Source organism: Amblyomma maculatum, chromosome 2 (genome assembly GCF_055883805.1).
Source record: "Amblyomma maculatum isolate TAMU_Amacu chromosome 2, ASM5588380v1, whole genome shotgun sequence".
Taxonomy (NCBI): domain Eukaryota; kingdom Metazoa; phylum Arthropoda; class Arachnida; order Ixodida; family Ixodidae; genus Amblyomma; species Amblyomma maculatum.
This window is the reverse complement of record NC_139345.1, coordinates 81,917,180-81,937,506: the sequence shown is the minus strand read 5'-3', so window position 1 is coordinate 81,937,506 and position 20,327 is coordinate 81,917,180. Positions and strand designations below refer to the sequence as shown.

Sequence of the window (20,327 nt, the reverse complement as noted above, 5' to 3'; positions counted from 1 at the left end):
CTGAGCGAGCACCTTTTCCTGCAGTTGGCATATATCTTCATTACGAGCCGAGGCTTCTTCCTTATCAGCTTTAAGTTATTCGGTCACTGCGTCATACTTGGCAGAAAGGAAGCTTACCGATTCTTCCACATCATGAACCGTTGGACAAAACTTAGTGAATTCTGGTTTTAGTAGAAGCAAAGAATCAACTTTTGCACGAAGCACTGGCATGCATTCGACATTTCGTTTAATGTCTTTAATCTCTGTCATAAGTGCTGCAAGTACGTAAGAGCTGTCCGCTGATTGTGTCAGCTGCTGCGATTTTGAGCCACTGCGTTTTTTGCTAGTACGGCAGGTTTTCACACCCAAACGTCTCTTTTTTGCGGGGGCCCATCGTACTGAACGTATTTGGAGCGATACCTGTGCAGTTCTGTCCCAAATGACACGGCTCTTTACAGTCTCATAAAACGGCTGTCATCCGGCAATGTATTCTGACGGACAATACACTCCTCGCTCTCATCCATATCAACGCAGCAAAGTTCAAAAATTACACTCAGCAGTCGGCGGCATGACAGAAGAAATTAACAAAAGAACCGAAAAACACTACCTCTTAAAAACATATGGGTGTAAGCGTTCGTTATGCGGTGGATGCGCTCACCGGACGGAAGCAGTTGCAGTTACCGAAGTCCCACAGCAGCCACAGCTGCCGCTGCCAACTTGTACAAGCGCCCTTCTGAATGAAGCCAGCTGGTACTGAGGAAAGGGACGAGCAGAGGCGGAGCAGGCAACTTTTCCGTTGGGAAATAGCTAGCAGCGCACAGCTCTCACGCGCACCAACGCAAACCAGGGATGACCGGCGTGCCGGACAACTCTGGAAGAATGAAGCGGTGGGCGCGCTCAACGGACGAAGCATTTGCAGTTCCCGAAGTCCCGCCGCAGCACCGATACCGCTGCCAACTTGTGAAAGCTCCCTGCTGGATAATAATAATAATAATAATAATAATAATAATAATAATAATAATAATAATAATAATAATAATAATAATAATAATAATAATAATAATAATAATAATAATAATAATAATAATAATAATAATAATAATAATAATCAATCAGTCAATCTTTATTTAATGTGCGCAGGAACAACCATGTGGTCTTCGTGCTGCAGCACAAATAAAAAAAAAGAAACAAAAATGAAAATCCACAAACATGTTTACACACACAGAGAGAACACAAAGAAGAAATAAATAACACATGAAATGAAATTGAAACAAAAAGTGTCACGGAAAGAAAGCAATCAATGAGTAGCGTCACTTATATACACAGTCAGAGAATTGTTAAGCACATCAAAAAAAAAAAAAAAACGGTAGATAGAAAAAAAACAACAAATAACTGACATTGATTATAGTAATATAGAAATATACATAAAATAAACAACCATTCCAGGCGCAACAAGTGCATGATACTTAAAACACAGGCTATAAATACAGAATAATACAATAAAGAAATAGAATTGAACACGGGACAGTAAGATTCGAATATAAAGTTTAAAGTTGAAATATAAGTAAGAAACGGATAAAAAGCAGTTCAAGATACAGACAGCATTGAACAGGAGAAAAAGCAAAAAGTGAAGTAAATACAATATTTTAGGCTAGAAAGTGGGAGTTATATGTGATAAAGTACTATTTAGAATACAACGCTACGAACATCCAATGTAAATGAACAGAGCGAGTTGTGAAAGATGTCGAGGTGAGGGCAAAAAGAGTTAAATAACCACTGTCTTCTGTCCAGAGGGGAATGGGAATAAAGAGACGGAGAAACTTCAAATGGTTTGAATTCCCTCATGCTCTTTCGCGGAACGCGCAGTAGGATGTACTCTAAAAGCTGAGGGCACATAATGTGGCCATGAAAGAGTTTGTACAGAAAAGTGATATCAACTCTGATACGACGGCAGTGAAGAGAAGGAAGACTCAATTGGGCGCTCATGGTGGAGCGAGAGGAAGAAGTTGTGCGAGGAAAGCGATAATGAAATATCCGTAAAAATTTTTTTTGTACTCTGTCAACCTTGTCCAAGTTCGATTTGCAAGTGCCATTCCAAACAACCGACGCGTACTCAAGAGCGGCAAGCATATGGACAGGCACAGTTGTCTGAAAAGTTGTCTCGCCATATGGACAGGTACAATAATAATAATAATAATAATAATAATAATAATAATAATAATAATAATAATAATAATAATAATAATAATAATAATAATAATAATAATAATAATAATAATAATAATAATAATAATAATAATAATAATAATAACAGTAATAATAATGTGCAACAAAAATTAGCCAGAGTTAAAGTTCGCCTAAACTGATTGAAGCGTACGAAAGCAATTGTTTTCATTGCTTGGCATGGATTTTCTTGGCACTTTGGGATTTACAGACTGGCACAGATTTTGGCAAAGTGGTAAATTTCTTTAGTTTATTTTTTGGGGGGAGGGGGTGGGGGGTGGGGGGGGAAGAAAAGCACAGTATCTGCAACACTTCTTGGTAGACACCTTCGCTTACATTTGACGCCATACTATTGGAAGTGGCTCTAACGAGCTAGACAATACAGCTTCGCTATCCATAGTTTGTGAACGAATGTCACTTCGCTAGTATTTTTCTGCAAGAATATTTTAAAAGCGATCTATAAAAGTGGAGTTATTTGCAATCAAAATTTGAAATCCTGTGCCTTGGTGTCTTTCTCTCATCGTTTGTCATTTTTTGTGCGCACAATCCCTTCTCCGCGGGTCGCCACTTCAGCCGACGTCAGTTTTCACGGTTTTGTGCTTTTACGTTGTTATTTATAGTTGCACACCGGAGCCCATCCTCTGTTTCATGCAGGCCGTTCTTCAGTGCCACTATTAAACTTTCCTTCCTGCACCAAACATTCCGGTTGTTGGCCTGGCGTGCTGTTGTGGTTTACTTCGTGTGGGTGACGCATGGAGGAGCCGTCTCGCCTCCCCTGTCCACTAAATCATTTTGTGAAGATATTTATCAAAGCCTGGACTGCCGTTTTTAGTGCAGATGAATGCAAAGGTACGCACTGTGTAGCCGATTGATGCGAAGACATCGCTTCCGATAACAGCAAAAAACTTCGATGTCAAGTGCCTCAAGACGCCAGCATGCAGCAAGAGCGGCTGCACCTTATAGGTCAGCCAGCAGTACAGTGAAGAATGCGTTTACATCTATGCACGTACTTCTGTGGTGATGTCTGTATTTGGCCCGGAATGTGGTTTAGAAGTGTGCATGGACCAAAATTGTGAGCCCGAGCCTGGCACGGGCCCGACGCTGCAGACCAGAGCCCGGCTCGGCGCTCAGATTTAAGGCCCGTGCCCGGGTCGTCATTCTATACTTGCTGTTGAAGAGACAATACAAAAGGAAATAATTTCAGGTCAAGTTTATCCAAGACTTTAAAATGTTAAGTTCTGACGTTTGAAGCGATAAATTCTCTGAATATAGAGAGGCACAGCACTTACTTTGAATTCAGTAATTGCGCAAACACAACAAGTTATGCATCGAATTGTAGCATTTGCGGTGTTCCTGGATAATGAATTGGGTAGCGCTGAAGTTTTTTTCAATGTAAGTTTTCGGTAAACAGCTGCTTGCTTGCTCCCGCAAAAGGGCGATAGCTCTAAACCTAAAAAAGGAGTTGATTTGGTGGCCAAGTACTCGGTGAGCTCGCCTGGATCACCGTAGCAAAAGGGAAACCAGAGGATACCTTCACAGCAAATATACTTTTACCTATTTCCCGCTGCAAGCGAGGCTATGTCGAGGCAGGCGTAAGCCACAAGCAAGACATTTGATTGGCGACAGTGTGGCGGAAATTTTGAAAAGAATACCTTAACATCCGCGCCGTTGTTACCCTATCGGGGATGCGAAACCAGAAACCATATAAGACCACAAGCCCCCTGTATGTCACTGACGGCTACCAAAGATCCGTTCACAGCTAAGAGGTGGGAAGGAAAGGCGGGTCGAGAGCGAGAAAGAACTCGGAAGCTCTCACGTAGTGAGGCTGCAGGAAAATACAGCGTATTCCAGTCGCTTATCGCACTATGACTCTGTTCGCGCTTTCGTAAACGTTATGTTCGTGATCTGGGTATCCGGCCTTGCCTCGCGCGTCCGAGATAAATATACCTTGGCCCGGGACCGGCAAAAGCCCGAAGGAGTGGGCTTCCGAGAGAGTCGAGCCAGGCTAGCGGGCCGGGACGTGTACGGTCTTTCGGGCCGACCCGAGCCTGTGCACGTGCAAGGACTCGGGCCGCATTAGACCTGCACAGCTCTAATGCGGTCAGTGATTTGGGTGTCCCAGAAAGATTGCGTCTGCGCAGAGGTGAGCTACTAAAGATGCTTCTTCCAACTCTGTCTGTAAGTACAGAATTCAATATCATTACTATAGCTAAATGCGGCAGTCGTAGCATATTAAGGAAATATTTTATAGCACATGTGGTAGTTTCCGAAGTGCTGGTGTTCAGAAGACTAGATTTGTCCTATTAAGTACAGTGAGTGACAATGCTCAAAGCAGACTGTGACTATGGCGAAACGCCATAGTCACAGGGGTTTTGATATCTTGCAGTTATAGTTCAGGCGTAGAGACAAATGCACCAATGTTTACCATGAGACGTGTGAGCATAACTGTACTGAAGTTGCATCTCAACTGGTAGAATGTGAGATTTAACATAAGGCCTATGAAAAGCACACTATGATGGATGTCTGCGGACGCTTTTAGCCAACAAGCATTTTTTATTTCCCGTAAACATTACATGCAGCTCGGGAGTTTTTGTATTTGCATTGCATTTCACCTCCATTGGATTGTGACCAGTGCAGCCTTGGTCTACCCCGCCAACAGGGGCAAAATTAAGCAACACAGAAAGTGAAAATGTTATCAGTTTATGGAGATTTTCTTTTTTTATGGAGGAAGGTCCTCATACCATGCGACAGGGATTTACATTTTCAAATGGAAACGTAAACTGTACTGCACTGTTAATTGAGCGCTGAGCCAGATTGAGCTCTGGCCTACCAGCAGTACCGTTCCCTGCATCTATTTCATTGTTTGAAATCGCTAACGTCCAATTGACTATAGTTCTATTGTTCAGTTCAGATCAGTTCAGTCGTTCAGTCGTGTCCGACTCTTCGTGACCCTATTGACCATGTCACGCCACGCTTTCCGGTCTCTCACTATCTTCCTAGCATCACATAATTTCATCTGCAGTGCCTCGAGGATGCCATCTAAATTCTATTGTAGCGCATGTTAAATTAGAACACAACAAAACAAGGACATTCCTGCAGTCTACGTGTCGTGAAATATAGCTCTGAATGCATAGGAGAAATTGGACGGAAAAAAGCGTAGTTGTGCAAAACCTGCTGCACTAGTTACATTTACATTTACGTGCCTTTAAATGAACAGGCAATCCTGAAGAAAAGGCAGATTTTATCCGGTTTGTAAAAAGCACCGAGATGCCTCTCTGTGGAGAGGGAGACACTAACGAGAGGATGCAGAAGTGAGTGAAATAAAATAAAGAGTTGTACAATGTGATCATACAAGAAGAACGGAGTATTTTGTAATTGGTGAAGATGTTCAAAAGGCAGCATATAACAATGAAAGTTCAGCGCAAGGCGAATACATCCTCTCCGGGCAGAGCGTACATTATAAATAAAGCACCAAATAGTAGTATGCTGTCAAAAAAATGTTCAGGGTCAAATCTTATCCAAGTTAGTACCTAACGCACAGTGCTTTTCAAGACGTGTGCGAAGCTAGTAGAGATCTCAGCAGCTGATGTGTTGAAGCCATATGCCATACAGCAGGCGCCAAGAAGCAGAAACCTCTGGAACTTGTAGTAGCAGCTCCTCTGAGGATTCGGCCGTGGTCAGATAAGCACACTGTGCGTAGCTGATGTTTCCTTCGATGTTCAAAGGAGTGGGCTTGTACTGCAGCAGTAGGTGCTGGCTGCTTCATTTACAGCAGCCTATCACTGCTTAATCGGTGACATTAAATGAACAAAGCCATGTATTTTACAATTCCGACCGCTGGTCCATGTGGCACAGATGTTGCGTAGCAAGAATACTTCAGTACTTCTAGAAACTGGCAAATTGTCTGTTGTCTCACGATTGGTAAATTTTGCTTGCTTTGTGCAGCAAGCATAGTAAGCAATACAATTATTGTTGCTTCAGGTACATGACATGAACCCCAAGTGTGAGAGGTCTACTACCTACACACCTTATCAAATGTGTATCAAGATGTAACATACATTGGTCTGTGCTTCACCGATAGCAGCTGAAGCACAAACATTCTATAGACTACACTGTCATAAACGACATTTATTTTCTCACTCAAGCCTTCCATCAGATGAATCTCGCTTGCTCTGAAATAAAGTAAGGAAATAGCGCATTACGTTGAAAGACCGGAAATACTGTGTAACCCAGCAAAATTCACGTGCACATAAGGCTTACAGATTTCATGCCACCAACGATTGATTTGGCAAAAATAAAATAGATGCTGCAATTCATGAAAAAGTAATCCGTGCATGAGGTTGCTGTGTGCATTGCTTTGCAGCCTCAGATTTTCCACTGCAGCTGCCTTCATGTGAGGTGCCTTACCAACCAACTTACACTAAGGCCTTCTCTCATAAGACAGGAATGAGAGTATTGACAAGCTGCTCTTTTTTTTCCGCGCATATGAAAGCATTGGGATGAGCATTGGAACGCTGAATTCAATTTAGGCTGAAAATTTCTGCTGAAGCTGCTTGCTGGTTTTCAAATGGAAAATGGCTGCGATGGTTTCTGTGTACAACGAGAAGTTATGCAGGCACCAAAGAGAAGTATAAAAACTGACTTGTAGGAATGCAGGTATATGTCTGGGCCAAGATGCAGGTATTGATGACAAGGCACACTAAGGTCTGCTTTGCTGTAGTGCTAATAACTCAAGATATTGGACCATAACGTTTTTTTTAATAAAACCGCTTTAAAGCGGCTTGTAGGTGAACTCCAGCACCACAAGCTGACAAAATGGGGCTGGAAGAGGTGATATTAACAACTCAGCGATCATCAATAACAAGTGCTTTGATTTAGGCATCTTGGGATTTATACTTCACCTCATCAATAAAGGCAAACGTGTTCGTTATTCCATGACGTTAGGGAGAACTTTTAAAACAACATGAATTCTAATTCTCCAAACTGCACTCACTACAACACTGGTCGGAGAGCGTCTCAATGAACCATGCACCGCACTGCTCCGTAAACGCCGAGTCTCTCTTCCACTTGAAGGGAGCACGTGCACGAGTGTCCCTCTCGCGCGCCACCCACAGACCACACAACACACGCGCACACAGCCGTACCCTGCGGGGAAGAATAGGCGATTCCCGTCCGTGTGCGTCCATCCCCCGGAGTCAGTGGGATGGCCCAGTTGCCGTGCCGTGAAGACCGCGCGGAGCCGGCACCCGGAATATTCAACATCCTCCCCGCCGAATGAGCGCTAGCTCATTAATTTCTGGTTTCCAACGGGTACATAAGTACCGCCTGGTAAACGGACCATGCAGGATCGCGTTCTTCCATCCGGCCCAGGAAACTCCTCCGTGATGTGACCATTTCTGCGCCTGTTGGATTTCGAATGCACAGAGCAGGCCCTCAAGTCGATCCTTTTTCCAATAACAGTTGCGAACAAAGGGTCGCACCCAAGCTGTGACTCGCTGTAGGCGATTCAGATTGCTGAAACGCTCAATTTCTATCACTGGTAGAGGTGCTTGTGCTGTGATTGTTATTGGGCTCAGCAGACCGAAGGGATTGAAGATTCTCGCTGAGGCCTGGAGCACGAAGCGTTTAGTGTTCCTGTTGACAGTAAGAAGCTCCAGCGCCGCTTTCAGGGAATACTTCAGCTCGTCGTTTCCTGTGTCCCACTTGAGCCCCAACACTCTTGCCATGGCTGAAGTCGTCGTCGCAGTGGTCAGCGCAGGCATTTCCAACGCCGTCAGCATTGAACCGTTGTAGGAGTTCATTGTTGGAATTCCACTTTCGCCATTTCATTCCTGCTGATCTCATTATTTGCTTTGCCTCCTCATAAAATTTCGTCGCCTCTTCCGTGTAGCTGTCTCCGGTTATCAAATCGTCGACGTACAGGCAGCTGCCTAAGATTTGTGCGGAATGAGAAAGGTCCTCAGAGACATTAGCCAGATGTATTGTGGTAGCCAACATGAAAGGACTACTTCTGGCGCCAAAAGGCACTCTTGTCATGCGACAGACCTCTATGTCACCCTCTGATGAGCTCTCAGATGACGCAGATGAATACCAGAGGAATCTCAGTGCGTCGCGGTCCTCACCTTTGATGCCAATCTGAAGGAAGGCCTTCTCAATGTCGGCGGTCAAAGCAATTTTGTGGCATCTAAAATTCAGAATAAGCCGCAGCAGGACGGGGTTTAGGTTCGGGCCGGTTCTGAGGGCATCGTTAGGTGACAAGCAGCCTTGTGCTTTCGAAGATGCATCGAACACTATGCGAACTTCGGTGGTAGAGCTCTCTGAACGGAAGACAGCACGATGAGGCATATAATATACTCGAGACGGGGTCGGCTGAACCTTTTCAGCAAAACCTTTACCCAGGTAGTCACGGATGGCTGAATCATAGACCATTAGCCTGCTCTTGTTGGGTCTCAGACGCCGCACCAACCTGGCCAGGCGTTCTCTTGCTCTAACTTCGTTGCTGGCTAGCCCTTGGTCAAGTGCCTTTTACGGGAGGCTCGCCCCGCATCGCCCATCAGTCAAAGTCAAAGAACGAGTGAAGTCTTCTCTCACCTGCTGCTCCTCGCTTCCAAGTAGGCAGCTGCTTGAGGAGATACCGAGGCTCTCCAGCTCCCAGAACGCTCGAAGTTCGTCTGACAGGTTGGCGTTCTTGTCACAGACGCTGGTGCGCAGAACGGCGATGGTGGAACCGGACACACCTGGAGCAGACAGTGGTATCGGTCCTTGCAATGTCCAGCCGAAGTCAGTCATGAGCGCAACCAAGGCCCCTTACACTTTCTTTACTTTTGCGTGCACAGCAGTCCAATAATAATCAGAGCCTATTAGAACTTCGATGCCTTGTGTGGCAGGCAGGTTGGTGAGATGGAGACATCCGCTTAAATCAGCCACTTTACTAATCTCAACAGCGTTTTCTGGAAGCAGCAGTTTATCGGAGCAGATTTCTTCAATTTCGAGGTCTTCGATGCTTTGCTCCTTGCGTTCGTACTGGCTTCGTAGCCTGAGCTTCATTCGGCGTCGTTTTTTCTTCATAACGTTGGTCGAGCCACCGAAAGGGTAAATGGTCACTTCCTCTTCACCGGTCACATCAAGATCCAGTATTCGCGAGAGCTTCTCTGTTATAAACGATCTTTGACTGTCTCCGCCAAACAGACAGCGAGCGAGGCGTTTTCTTTTCGGTCCGTTGACCCACACCTGCGCCGTCTGCAACAGCACAGCGTTTTTATTGATGTTGCTAAGAGACGCTGTTGAGTGCAACCCAGTAGCGGTCTCGCCCTCGGCGTTCGGTGCCGGTGGATCACAAAGCGAGGTGATGTGTCGTCGGCCACACTTCGCGCAAAGTAGTGGCCAATTCTTACACCCTTTCGTCATGTGCCCCTTCTTCGCGCATCGGTAGCACCTCCCTTCCTTTCGCAGTTTTCTTTTCTTCTCATCAATTGATATCGGAGCATTGCGATGTCAGCTCATGTTAAAGATCCCCAGGTGGTCGAAATTACTCCGTAGCCCTCCACTACGGCTCCCCTTTTTCTCTTTCCACTTTCGCTTCCCCCTTCATCCCTTCCCTTACGGCGCGGTTCAGGTGTCCACATAGCAAGTGTGACAGATACTGCGCCTTTCCCTTCCTGTTAACCAATTATTATTATTATTATTATTCATCTTTCCTTGCTCGATTTGGCACCTACCTGGAGGCTGGCCGCTGAGCCCTTGCCGTAGACGCTGTTGGGACGCCGTTCACTGGCGCGGTCCGGTCGCGTTTGCTGAGGAGCGTTCGTGCTTCCTCCGTATACCTTTTCCCTGCTTTCTACTTCCAGGCGAAATGATTGCAAAATGGCTTGGAGACTCGAACTCTCGAGCACGTCCTTGTCTGCGCTGTGGGTCTTATGGTACTCAACAGCCCAATCAGCCGGTAATACTCGAAGCAAAGCCGCGCACAGCATCGCACCATAGCTGTCCGATTTGACACCTAAAGTTTCAAGTCCTGCGATGTTTCGTTCAACATGATCTTGGAGGCGTCGCAGCGCGTTCACGTCACTGACAGCTCTAACCTGGGGAAGGTTTAAAAGCTGCGTAAGGTGCTCTTGCACGAGCACGTCCAGACGCCCGAAACGCTCTTGGAGTGTCTTTACAGCGTAGTCGTAATTCTTCTCCGTCGCTTGGACGCCGGTCAAAGCGGCCGCCGCCTTTCCTGTCAACGCTGTCCGCAGGTACAAGAACTTTTCTATGCTGGTCAAGCCGTTTTTGTCGTGGACTGCTTGCCGGAATTGTTGCCAGAACGGTTGCCAGTCGAGCTTGTTGCCGCTGAATATCTGAAGCTCCAGCTTAGGCAACCTCAGTTGTTCCGAACGGGCAGCAGGTAATCTGGAAGCGGTTTCTTCTGCATTCAATGTGCTTGTTGCACCGTTAGAATTTTTCACTGAAAAGCCGAAGCTTTGTCCCCATTCGTGTCATGAGAGCTTGGCACTGACGAACACCTTTGTATTCTTCCGCAAGACCCCCGTCACACACATGCGGCTCAATCAAGGCATCAAACTGTTTCAAATCTCTCGAAACAATGTCCAACTCATCTGATATCTCCTCGAGGAGGTCTCGTTGCTGGGAGCCGAAGTCATCCTCCGTCGTTAGTCGCTCAAGCTCCTCGTTGAGTCGGTTCAGTTCGGCGCGCGTAACTTCTCGCTTTCTTTGGAAACGCTCCATCGTTGTCGTCCGTTGCAGTTGGAACGCTGGTTTCAAGTTGCCGTTGTTCTTCGCTTACTCCCGGGTTTCGGCACCAAAAAATATGTTCGTTATTCCATGACGTTAGGGCGAACTTTTAAAACAACGACATGAATTCTAATTCTCCAAACTGCACTCACTACAACACTGGTCCGAGAGCGTCTCAATGAACCATGCACCGTACTGCTCCGCAAAAGCTGTCTCTCTCTTCCACTTGAAGGGAGCGCGTGCACGAGCGTCCCTCTCGCGTGCCACCCACGGACCACACAGCCAACACCTCCTAGACTTGTTCTGTCTAGGAGGTGTTGACACGGCACAGCACAGCACACGCGCACACAGCCGTACCCTGCGGGGAAGAATGGGCGATTCCCGTCCGTGTACGTCCATCCCCCGGAGTCAGTGGGATGGCCCAGATGTCGTGCCGTGAAGACCGCGGAGCCGGCTCCCGGAATATTCAACAACATGTGCAAGCTAAACCACAAATTGAGAATTGTTGGGTTAAGTGACGTGAAGGATGTGACGCATAACGGTTTCGTACCAGTATCCTTTACTTGACAGGATTTTGCCCAGATAAGGAACATAAAATCTTTTTGCGAATTCATGAAATGTTAATTCATTCACCTTATTTTTGAGGACCTGGCTCTCATTCACTATATTTCAATGAAAATCGTTCACCGGAAGAGGCACAGATAAATAAAGGACAAGAGTGCTGAAAAGTGAAGATGGCAAAATTCAGAAAAGAACATTACAGTGTTGCTTCAGTCAGAACGAAGCTTACATTTCATATTTGAGAAACTGTAATGTACTGATATCATTGAGGAAAACGAGTTATCCGACAGTCTTGCCGAACCTCGTGGCTACTAAGGTGTACTCTGATACGCTCACAGTGTCAAACATGCTATTGCAGGCAACGCGATTTAAAACTCGACAGACAGGGGCGGGAGCATGACGTGAGCACCGTGAGCAACAGTATGCGAATGTGCAGCATATACGGGACAAACGCCGTTTAGGCTGAACTTGAAGTTGTTGAGCAGATTTTCAATAAACCTTCGCATGCTTATATTTTAATACCACAGGAGTAAAGAAGAAACTGACGAATTATTAACTGTAGTTGGACATAAGAGAAATAGCAGACTGGATGAACCAGATAAGTAATCGAGGTCCACTGAAACCATCAAACAAAGGGTAAAAACATCTGCGATGGATCGTAATCTTCTCCTCCTAGGAAAGGCTCGAAGAAGCCTCAATAAAAATGGAAGAATTAGGATATAAATAGATGACGGACTCCACAGCTCAGACACCGGGATACGCAATACAATTATTGAAAAAAACTGGAAATACTTGGGTGACTCCTTTAAGGGCCCTTTCATACATCCAAAGCATCTAAAACATTGAAGAGCGCTTCGCATTCGGATAAACCTAAACAAGCCATCCACAGGACACAATTGAGTATCTCAAACAAGATGACAGGATAAAATACTACCTGATGGAAGCCCTTAAAAAGCAGCACGTCGTAAAATATTTACCCCCCCCCCCCCCCCCCGATTTACACATCAGAGGCGTCCAAACCAAGAGATGGACGGACCAATAACCTTAGCAGAACTGTATGCAGAAGCGGACTCATCACGCTAAACACAAAGCCAGTAGCGGATCGCACCAGTAACTCAGTCATCCGAAGTGTGAGGAAAGCATATCTCGAAACATTTTCGGCGTACATAAATGAGGATACCTAGCTAAAGCAAACGTTTCATCAGAACACTGCCACGAATTGACTACATCTTATAACGCAGGTGACATAACAATATGGACAGCTGAAGAGTACCTTCAGCAGAAGGTGGAAGCCCTATAGGAGACGGTGCACAGGGCGGCTGAGTTTGCAATCGCCACCAGACAGCAATGCTCCCCGATCATTCGGTAGGTTAAACGTCGAGGGCAAATGACATATAGCATAGGTGTCAATTGGTCGCCACTTTACAAGCCCCAGATTACAGGAGGCGGGCAAGGTTCGATTCATGGTAAATGTGTATCCAATAAAACAATTGTCTAGGTCATGTCCTCCAAACTAACCAATGCGACCTACTATTCATGTAATGCAGAGTATGACGGTCAGAGTAACATGCCACTAGATGGCCATGCGAGAGGAAAGGCGCTGTAGTTTTCGTGTATGCATGCCGTAGTATTCAGAGGCCTCACCTGCGCCTTACATACCACCACCTCAACATTTCGGAATAGCAGGCTATGGACACCCTCCATGGGATACTTCAAAACAGCTCTTGGCCTCCTGAAACAGACATCAATGAAATTGCTCCTAAGTGTTGGAATGCATAAGACATTTGCGGAGCAAAAGTAAGCAGATTGACAGCCAGAAACAACGACTCATTTAGACAACGGTGGCTGTGAAGTTCCTCTGCAACGTTGGCAAGCAGAAACACCTGCCAGCCATCCACGCTTAAGTGTCGCTACACCTTCACGTCCGCGACAGCATATCGGTGACGCCCAAGCTCTCTAATATGCATTACGCCTGAAGTCAAGGCATAAGGCAGTCCATAGTGAAAATGTTCAGAGAAGGAAGCTTGACTGAGACCCTCTCAGCCGGAATGCGTCCACAGTGGCCTATCGCAGAGCCAAAAAGGTTCGTACTGGTATATCTGGACGCACAACACAAACCGATTATACAAGCCTCCATTAAATCAGTTGCTGTTCATGGTGCTTCACCAAGAATTCAAACAGAAAGTACAAAGACGAAAAAGGACTAAAAGAGGCGCCATTAAGCACTGACCGCTACCATTGAAACAACGCGCATTCAGCTATGTGTCTCAGCGATCAATGTTGCTTTGTATAAATAGTAGCGGTCAGCACGTCAAGGTGTCTCCTCCCCCTTGTTCGTCATCGCTATTTGTGCATTTAATCCTCATGTACCAACACCCCACAGCAAATGGTGTTAACAAAGTATAAACGTTCTCAGGACTATTTTCCTTTCAGCGATAAATTCCGCGTTGAATGCCGCAGCCAGTGCTTTGTGATGTCCTCTCCTTCTCCTGGTTCGTCGTGGCGTTTTGTATTTGAAATCCCGGAGTACCGACAGCTCCAGCAATTGGGGCTAAGAAAGTTCAAATTTTCTGAAGGCTCTTTCTCTGTCAGCGATCAATGTCACGTCATATTGGTAGCGGTTAGCGATTTGTGGTATCTCGTTGCTGGTCCTTCTACATCGTCGCACTTTCTGTATGAAGAACTGATGTACCAAAACTCCCGCAACTGGTTATCTAAGAGCTGTTTTTTCCTCGGAGCTCTTTCTATGTCAGCGATCAACGGCGACTTGTATCGATGGTATCGGTCGGCGCGTTGCTGTGTCTCCAAAGTCCCTTGACTTCGTTCGCCCTTCCTCTGTGTGCATGAAAGCCAGATGTATAGACACGCGCAAGAACCTGTTTTCAGCAAGTTCATGCCTTTTTCAGTGCTGTTTTCCTCTCAGCGGTCACTGTCAGTTTATATCAAAGGTAGCGGTCAATGCTTTGCGGTGTCTTCTTCCTTGTTCATCGTCAAGCGGTGTGTATAAAAGCCTCAACTTGTTTTTATGCACATGTATTTTCTACGCTTGTTTTTGTTCAGAGCCCCTCCTGCTTCGACGAGCGTGCAGTCTCGTAGTATGTTTAAATAAATATAAGCCACTGCAGTCACCTTAGCTACCAGGTATATAGGGGGAAGGCAGGGATCTCATGCGCCATGGTCACAGACTCCCAAGCGGCTTGTCGCTATGCCACGGAAGGCCTAGTACCGCCCAAAGTATCGGTACTTTCTAATTCTGCCGAATAGAAAAAGCTCATTCTCTCATATGGATCCCTGGAAAAGGAGCGCTTGAGGGAAACGAGGTGGAGCATAGCCTAGCAAGATTATAATTTATTCGCGCTTACCACTATCCCCCCACATCGCCCATTCATCTTAGCAGTGTATATGGAGTTGTAACACATTCTTCGCCACACAAAAAGATACAATAGCCGAGGCCATCGACTGACACCTCCTCCAAACTAGCACATATCCTTAGATATGTGAAAAGCAGATACAACCCACACGCTACCGCCCTGTTTTCGCATTGGGTGGCACCTGCACCACTCTATTATACATATTATGTAGGCGCACAGCAAAATCATCAAGCTTTATTTGTACAAAACGCACTATAAGCGGCGGTTGGCGGCGCTGTCTAACGACATTTTGGACATGCAGCTAACGAACTTCCACCTAGTTCTTGAAAAAGCAAAATCAGCTACCCCATGGGCTAAGGGAGCTGACTAACGCGTTTATCAAAATTTTACCTCACTTCAGCGTTGTTTAGCCAAAATAGGTGTCCCCGTTATTATTTACCACTTCCGTTTTCACTTCAGTTTTCTTAAATGATGGGCTTTTAAAGTCAAGTGCACGAAAGTAATTTAATGAAGATGACGAGGTCCTGAGCATATCGCGAAAAACTGGCAGTTAAACCTGGCAGGACGTTAGGCTACAGTTAGGGCATAGTGGATTAATGTGTTGTTGTTGTTGTGGCTGTAGGAAGAAAGAAAAGAAAATGCACGGGCCTGCTACTGACTCTGTAGCTGAGCCACCTCCGCTGCCTCGTGCAGATAGAAGAGAATATAGATAAGAAAGAAAAGGAAGAGGGAAAGAAGGACGCGCGCCGCAACAACTGCCGTCGTCCACCACCAGCGTGGCGTGTGTAATGACGGCCTAGAACAGATAAAAATTCGGTGCCAGGCTAGCCCCCGCCGCAAGCGGCGGTGACCCACCTGAATGCAGTGCCAGCGAAAGAGACCTATCGCGCCGCCGCATACTCTAAACCCTCTTGCGGCCATCAGGTATTTCGTTTCATTTTGGTTGATTTCTGGCGGATAGGCATCAGACAGCTATTTCCGAAAATAGTCGCTGAGAATTTAACTGCTAGCCCAACAAAAACGCCTGTACGTTAGGAAAAGAGGCTTGTGTAATTCCCTAACCATAAAAGTGTTTCAATGGCTCGTTTGCATATGAAAGGAAGGCATATGTGAGCTATGTCGTGCGCCGAAATTGTTCAAAGTAGATTCGAGAATGCTCATTGTGTTGTTTTAATATGCTTCGATAAATATTTAACTGGCCTGCTTCATGGCTACGCTCCCATTTAGGCAAAGGCTGAGACGTTCTTTTGATAGTTCCCCATTAAGCGAAATGAAAGTTTGGCAAAAAATCCCCAAGAATGGTTACTAATGTAGCAGTAAAGAAAGAGGTATAAATACGACATTATAAAATGCGAATAATGGTCCTCCTGCGACAGTGTGCCACTTAGTGCTCGCATACGGAAAAGAAAACATACACTAATATAAAGCAACGCTTACAGAGAAGCGGAGGCAAAGAACATAACCGGCGAAAAGAGATTTCTCTTGATTCCTGATGCATCACTAATTTTTACGCCCTAGCACCTCTTATCAACAGCCCAGTCGCGATTAGCTCGAGAAGCGCAGTATCTAAGAGAGGCCTAATCTAGATATTACCAGCACCAGACTCACTCTGTGTCTCAGTTAATTTGCATATTCAAATCGTGTCGCCTTTCGAAACAACTGAGAACTCCGATTTTCTTTATGGGCGCCTCTAAATATCAGGCTGTCCAAGGAAGAAAGCTTTTGGCATGCTCCGTAAGGCGGCTACTTTGCTACTTTTACGACAGTAGATCTGAGTTGAGAATGTTTTTTTTTTTTTTTTGTTGTTGTATAGATATTTTCCACTTCAAGAAAGTTCCCGGTGCCCAGCACTCTTTGATATGCTCTTCTCATCTGCATGTGGACCATTTGCTTTTCCCTGCGTCAAGAGCCGCACAAAAGGGACCAAGGTATAGCTTTGCATACTCGAGAAAGCATGGCACAGAAAACTGAGAATGAGCGGTTCGGTTTAAGGAAAAAAAAAACCCTCTTTCTCTCTCTCTTTTCCTGCTTGTGCAAATATGCGTGTGTTTATTTCATTTTCTGCAATACTCTACAAACCCTATAATTCCGCTTCATTTGTTCACTAATTACGTTTGCCTAACTTCACATCAAATTAAAAGAAATTACCACGTAGAATGTATGTCTATTAACCTACTTTCGGACGGCAAAACGAGTTTTTTTTTTTGTAGTATTTCTTCAATTGTCTTTTTACTGCGTTAAATGTTTCCCACAAGCTTCAAAGGCTAACAGCTCTCTGTCATGGCGAAAACTTTGACGTTTTCAGGGAATCAACGAAAAGCGAGGAGGCTCATGCTTCAATTTTTGTTTACGCTAATGTGGCCAAATCATCTTAGAAAATGAGGCAAGGACTTCATGCACTTGCAGAAGATAATTATTTAGTGATTTCGCGATATCTTGATACCACGAATAAAAACATGAAAAATCGAATAAATTTAGATCACCAACAAATGTCAACACCTGAACGGGCTAAGAACGAAGCCAAGCTTTCAAGCAATTTTAGGAGACACCAATTCGCAGCGCCGTTATTAAGCAGTCGCAAAGAGTAAAATATATTTCCTAAGAATCTCTACGTAGGTGTTCTACACATTGTCCGGTCTGCTCTGTATCAGTCCATATGATAGGACACAGCTGGAATGCCTAAAAACATTACCTAGTTCTGACTACTGTTCCCCTTAAAGGCCCACTGTCCACCCTCCGGTCGAAAATATTTTCTTCCCCGGTGACTGTGAGACTTCGCCTTTAGAACGCAAGGCCGCAAAATGTGTTTGAAAAGAGTAACTAATAACGCAGTTACAGCCACCGCAATCACCCAATTCTGTCATGCTTCTCTCCTTCCGTTCGCTCGCAAAGGTTTTTCACTCTCCTGCCAGAGGTCGTCTAGCCTCCGCAAGACAAATTCCCCTTCCTCCTCCGCGTTTGGCGGGAGGTGGGGCGTGCCACTCCGCGAGCGCGAAAAAAAAAAAACGGTCGGGGGAGCGCGCGCCGCTGGATTCAGTCTGGCCGTGGCGAGGGAAAAGCGCGCAGGGAGCGGTAGACACCCACCCTTCTCCCGTCAGTCAGCGAGACGGACCAATGGACGTCGTTCGCGGTGTACGTCATTGCTGTGGCCCGTCGGGCCAGCGCAGGAAATGGGGAAGCTAGCTTCCCAAAGGAGAGCATGAGAGAGCTTTGAATTGTATTTTCGATGCTTTGCGGCGCGCGTGTCACTGTAGCATTTTGTACAGACTATCTCTGGTACCTGATCTAAACACTGGGCTCCTTTGCTTAAAAGGGCCATCCCTGGACAGTGGCCCTTTAAAGAGCGTAGCCTATGTCTGGTAACTCTCGTTGTGCTCACGGGGGATGCCTGAGGTCGACATCAGCATGAAATTGAAATATAAGCCCTCATGCAGGCGCCAACTACCAAAGGTTCCTCGCTGATATGAAAAAAGTCAGGTTGTGGTAAATATTTCAATATCATTGGTGAAATCCGTACACCCTACATGACACTAATTTTTATTTCATCTCAACATTTTCACATAATAAATGAGGCTGTATACAAAGATCAATTCATGCATAAAATAATTTTCTGTCACACAATGTCCTTTTAAAGGCCACATAAAGAAGAGACAGCGGTAATGCAGCATTTCTCAGTCACCGCACAACAAGCGCAGACACGCAACTCTATTTGCTGAGAGAAACCTTGTGTAGGAATCTTTAAAACGTGACCTGCACAATCACAAAGTACACTCAGCATGAATACGCCTCGCATGTCCTTCAACGTCCTCAAATAAGTTGAAAAAAAAAAAACAAACTCCGGCCATTCCACGTTTGAAAGTTGGTTGCAAAGCAAAAAAAGCTTATCTTCCGACAATAAGTACTCTTAGAACACCGCTTACCACTCTTAGGCCTCGCAGGCACGTCCTTACGGCTTGTATAAATCGGGCTTTAGGTGTATGCCGCGTTGTTATCCATAATACGCTAGCTTATGACTGTATGCTAGTGGGTATGCATGACAAAAGCAAAAATGAGGAAATAATAGTTAAGAACGTAGCAAAACGCGTTTATGTAAATGAGGATCCGCAAAGGAAGTAGCAGAAGGATTCAATAATAGTGGCTCGTCATGCTCTTCATTGCGGAGCTTCACTATCCTGTCAAATGTCGTAGTATCATGGTGATTGGAACATATGGTGGTGAGTGGAATTATAGCATTCGGTAGGGTTTGTTACAAAAGCCCAAATTGAATTTAAATTGTGTACTACTACAAAATGAATAAATATGAGCTGTCTTTATTCTCATTCATCAGATTAAAAAGAGCACGCTTGTTTACGCAATTGGAATTCATCTGTAACCGTAACTTTAAGGAGTACCGTAAGGTTAATTGTGTCCTTGGACCTCTCCCGTTTTCATTTATATAAATTATTTTGTCTGAGCACTCCGATTCCTCGTTAATGATGCCATCGCGTTTAGAACATCAAATTTGTGCAAGATCGAGGAGCCTCATTTGATTACCTTCCTGCAATTGGCAACTGGCGACAATTTTGACTTATGTCTCAAAATGGGCTCATGTGATGGTCTCAAAAAAGAAAAAAATGTAGAAGTTCAGCTGTCCTTGACCCAAGTTTCCTTAGCGTAAGCCATCTGACGCAGCCGCAGTCAGTGCTTCTGCTTCGACCTTGGCTCGCTGCCACGCTTGGTAAACTTCTCGAGAGCGGGCTACTCTGGCTTCGCGCTTTTCGGATGTCTCAGCAGCCTGTCTGGTACGGCTGCGGTCTCTGTCTTTAGTGAGAGTGGCTTCCTCTCCGCCACGCCTCCTCATTTTATGACGCCGTCTGGTGAATTGACTTCACACTATGCTCTTCGGCCTCGCCCGCACTCGCCCAAACGGCGTATGTGCGTACTTACCTAGAATAAATGAAGGATCGGTGCTGGTGAGACTTCATGAAGACAGTGATGTTCGTTGCACAGCGCGGGAGAAGGCTGCAGTTTTACAAGAGGCATGATCGGCTCCGGCGATTGCAATGTTTTGTGCCTGAGCCTGGGAAGCTGATTTGTTCCCTCTGGCGCGGATTCGCAACCCAAACTCGAATCAATGCTATTCGAGGCTCAAGTCTCATTTGTTGTTAACTGGTGAGAGCCACACGCCATGGCTAAAGGCTTTTGACCAAAATCGATTATTTTATCGAGAATTCATTTAACAATATAAAGTGGGGTTAACCGTTTAGCTGGTCAGCTTCTCCTAAAGGTCCGAACCGGAAAGCCTGGCGAGAGTTGCCATATGCACATGACTTATAGGCCGGTGTGCAAAGTTCCTCCCAATCAGCACGGGCAGCCGGGGCTGCGAATATCTTTTGAAACAGCCTAGATAACAGTTTCCTCTCCACGGGCCGTTTCGCGCCAGAAAGTCATTCGTGACTATAGTAAAGCAAACTTCAA

The 20,327-nt window shown here is 45.5% G+C and overlaps 1 long non-coding RNA gene across 1 annotated transcript in view; it reads left to right on the top strand.

The window, feature by feature from the left end:
* Positions 1-4,202: 4,202 nt before the first annotated feature.
* LOC146199126 (uncharacterized) overlaps positions 4,203-20,327 on the top strand; it is a 71,408-nt gene continuing 55,283 nt past the window's right edge. Inside the window, exon 1 of the long non-coding RNA XR_014704744.1 lies at positions 4,203-4,345. This is a non-coding gene — a long non-coding RNA (uncharacterized LOC146199126). The remainder of the gene's footprint in view (positions 4,346-20,327) is intronic.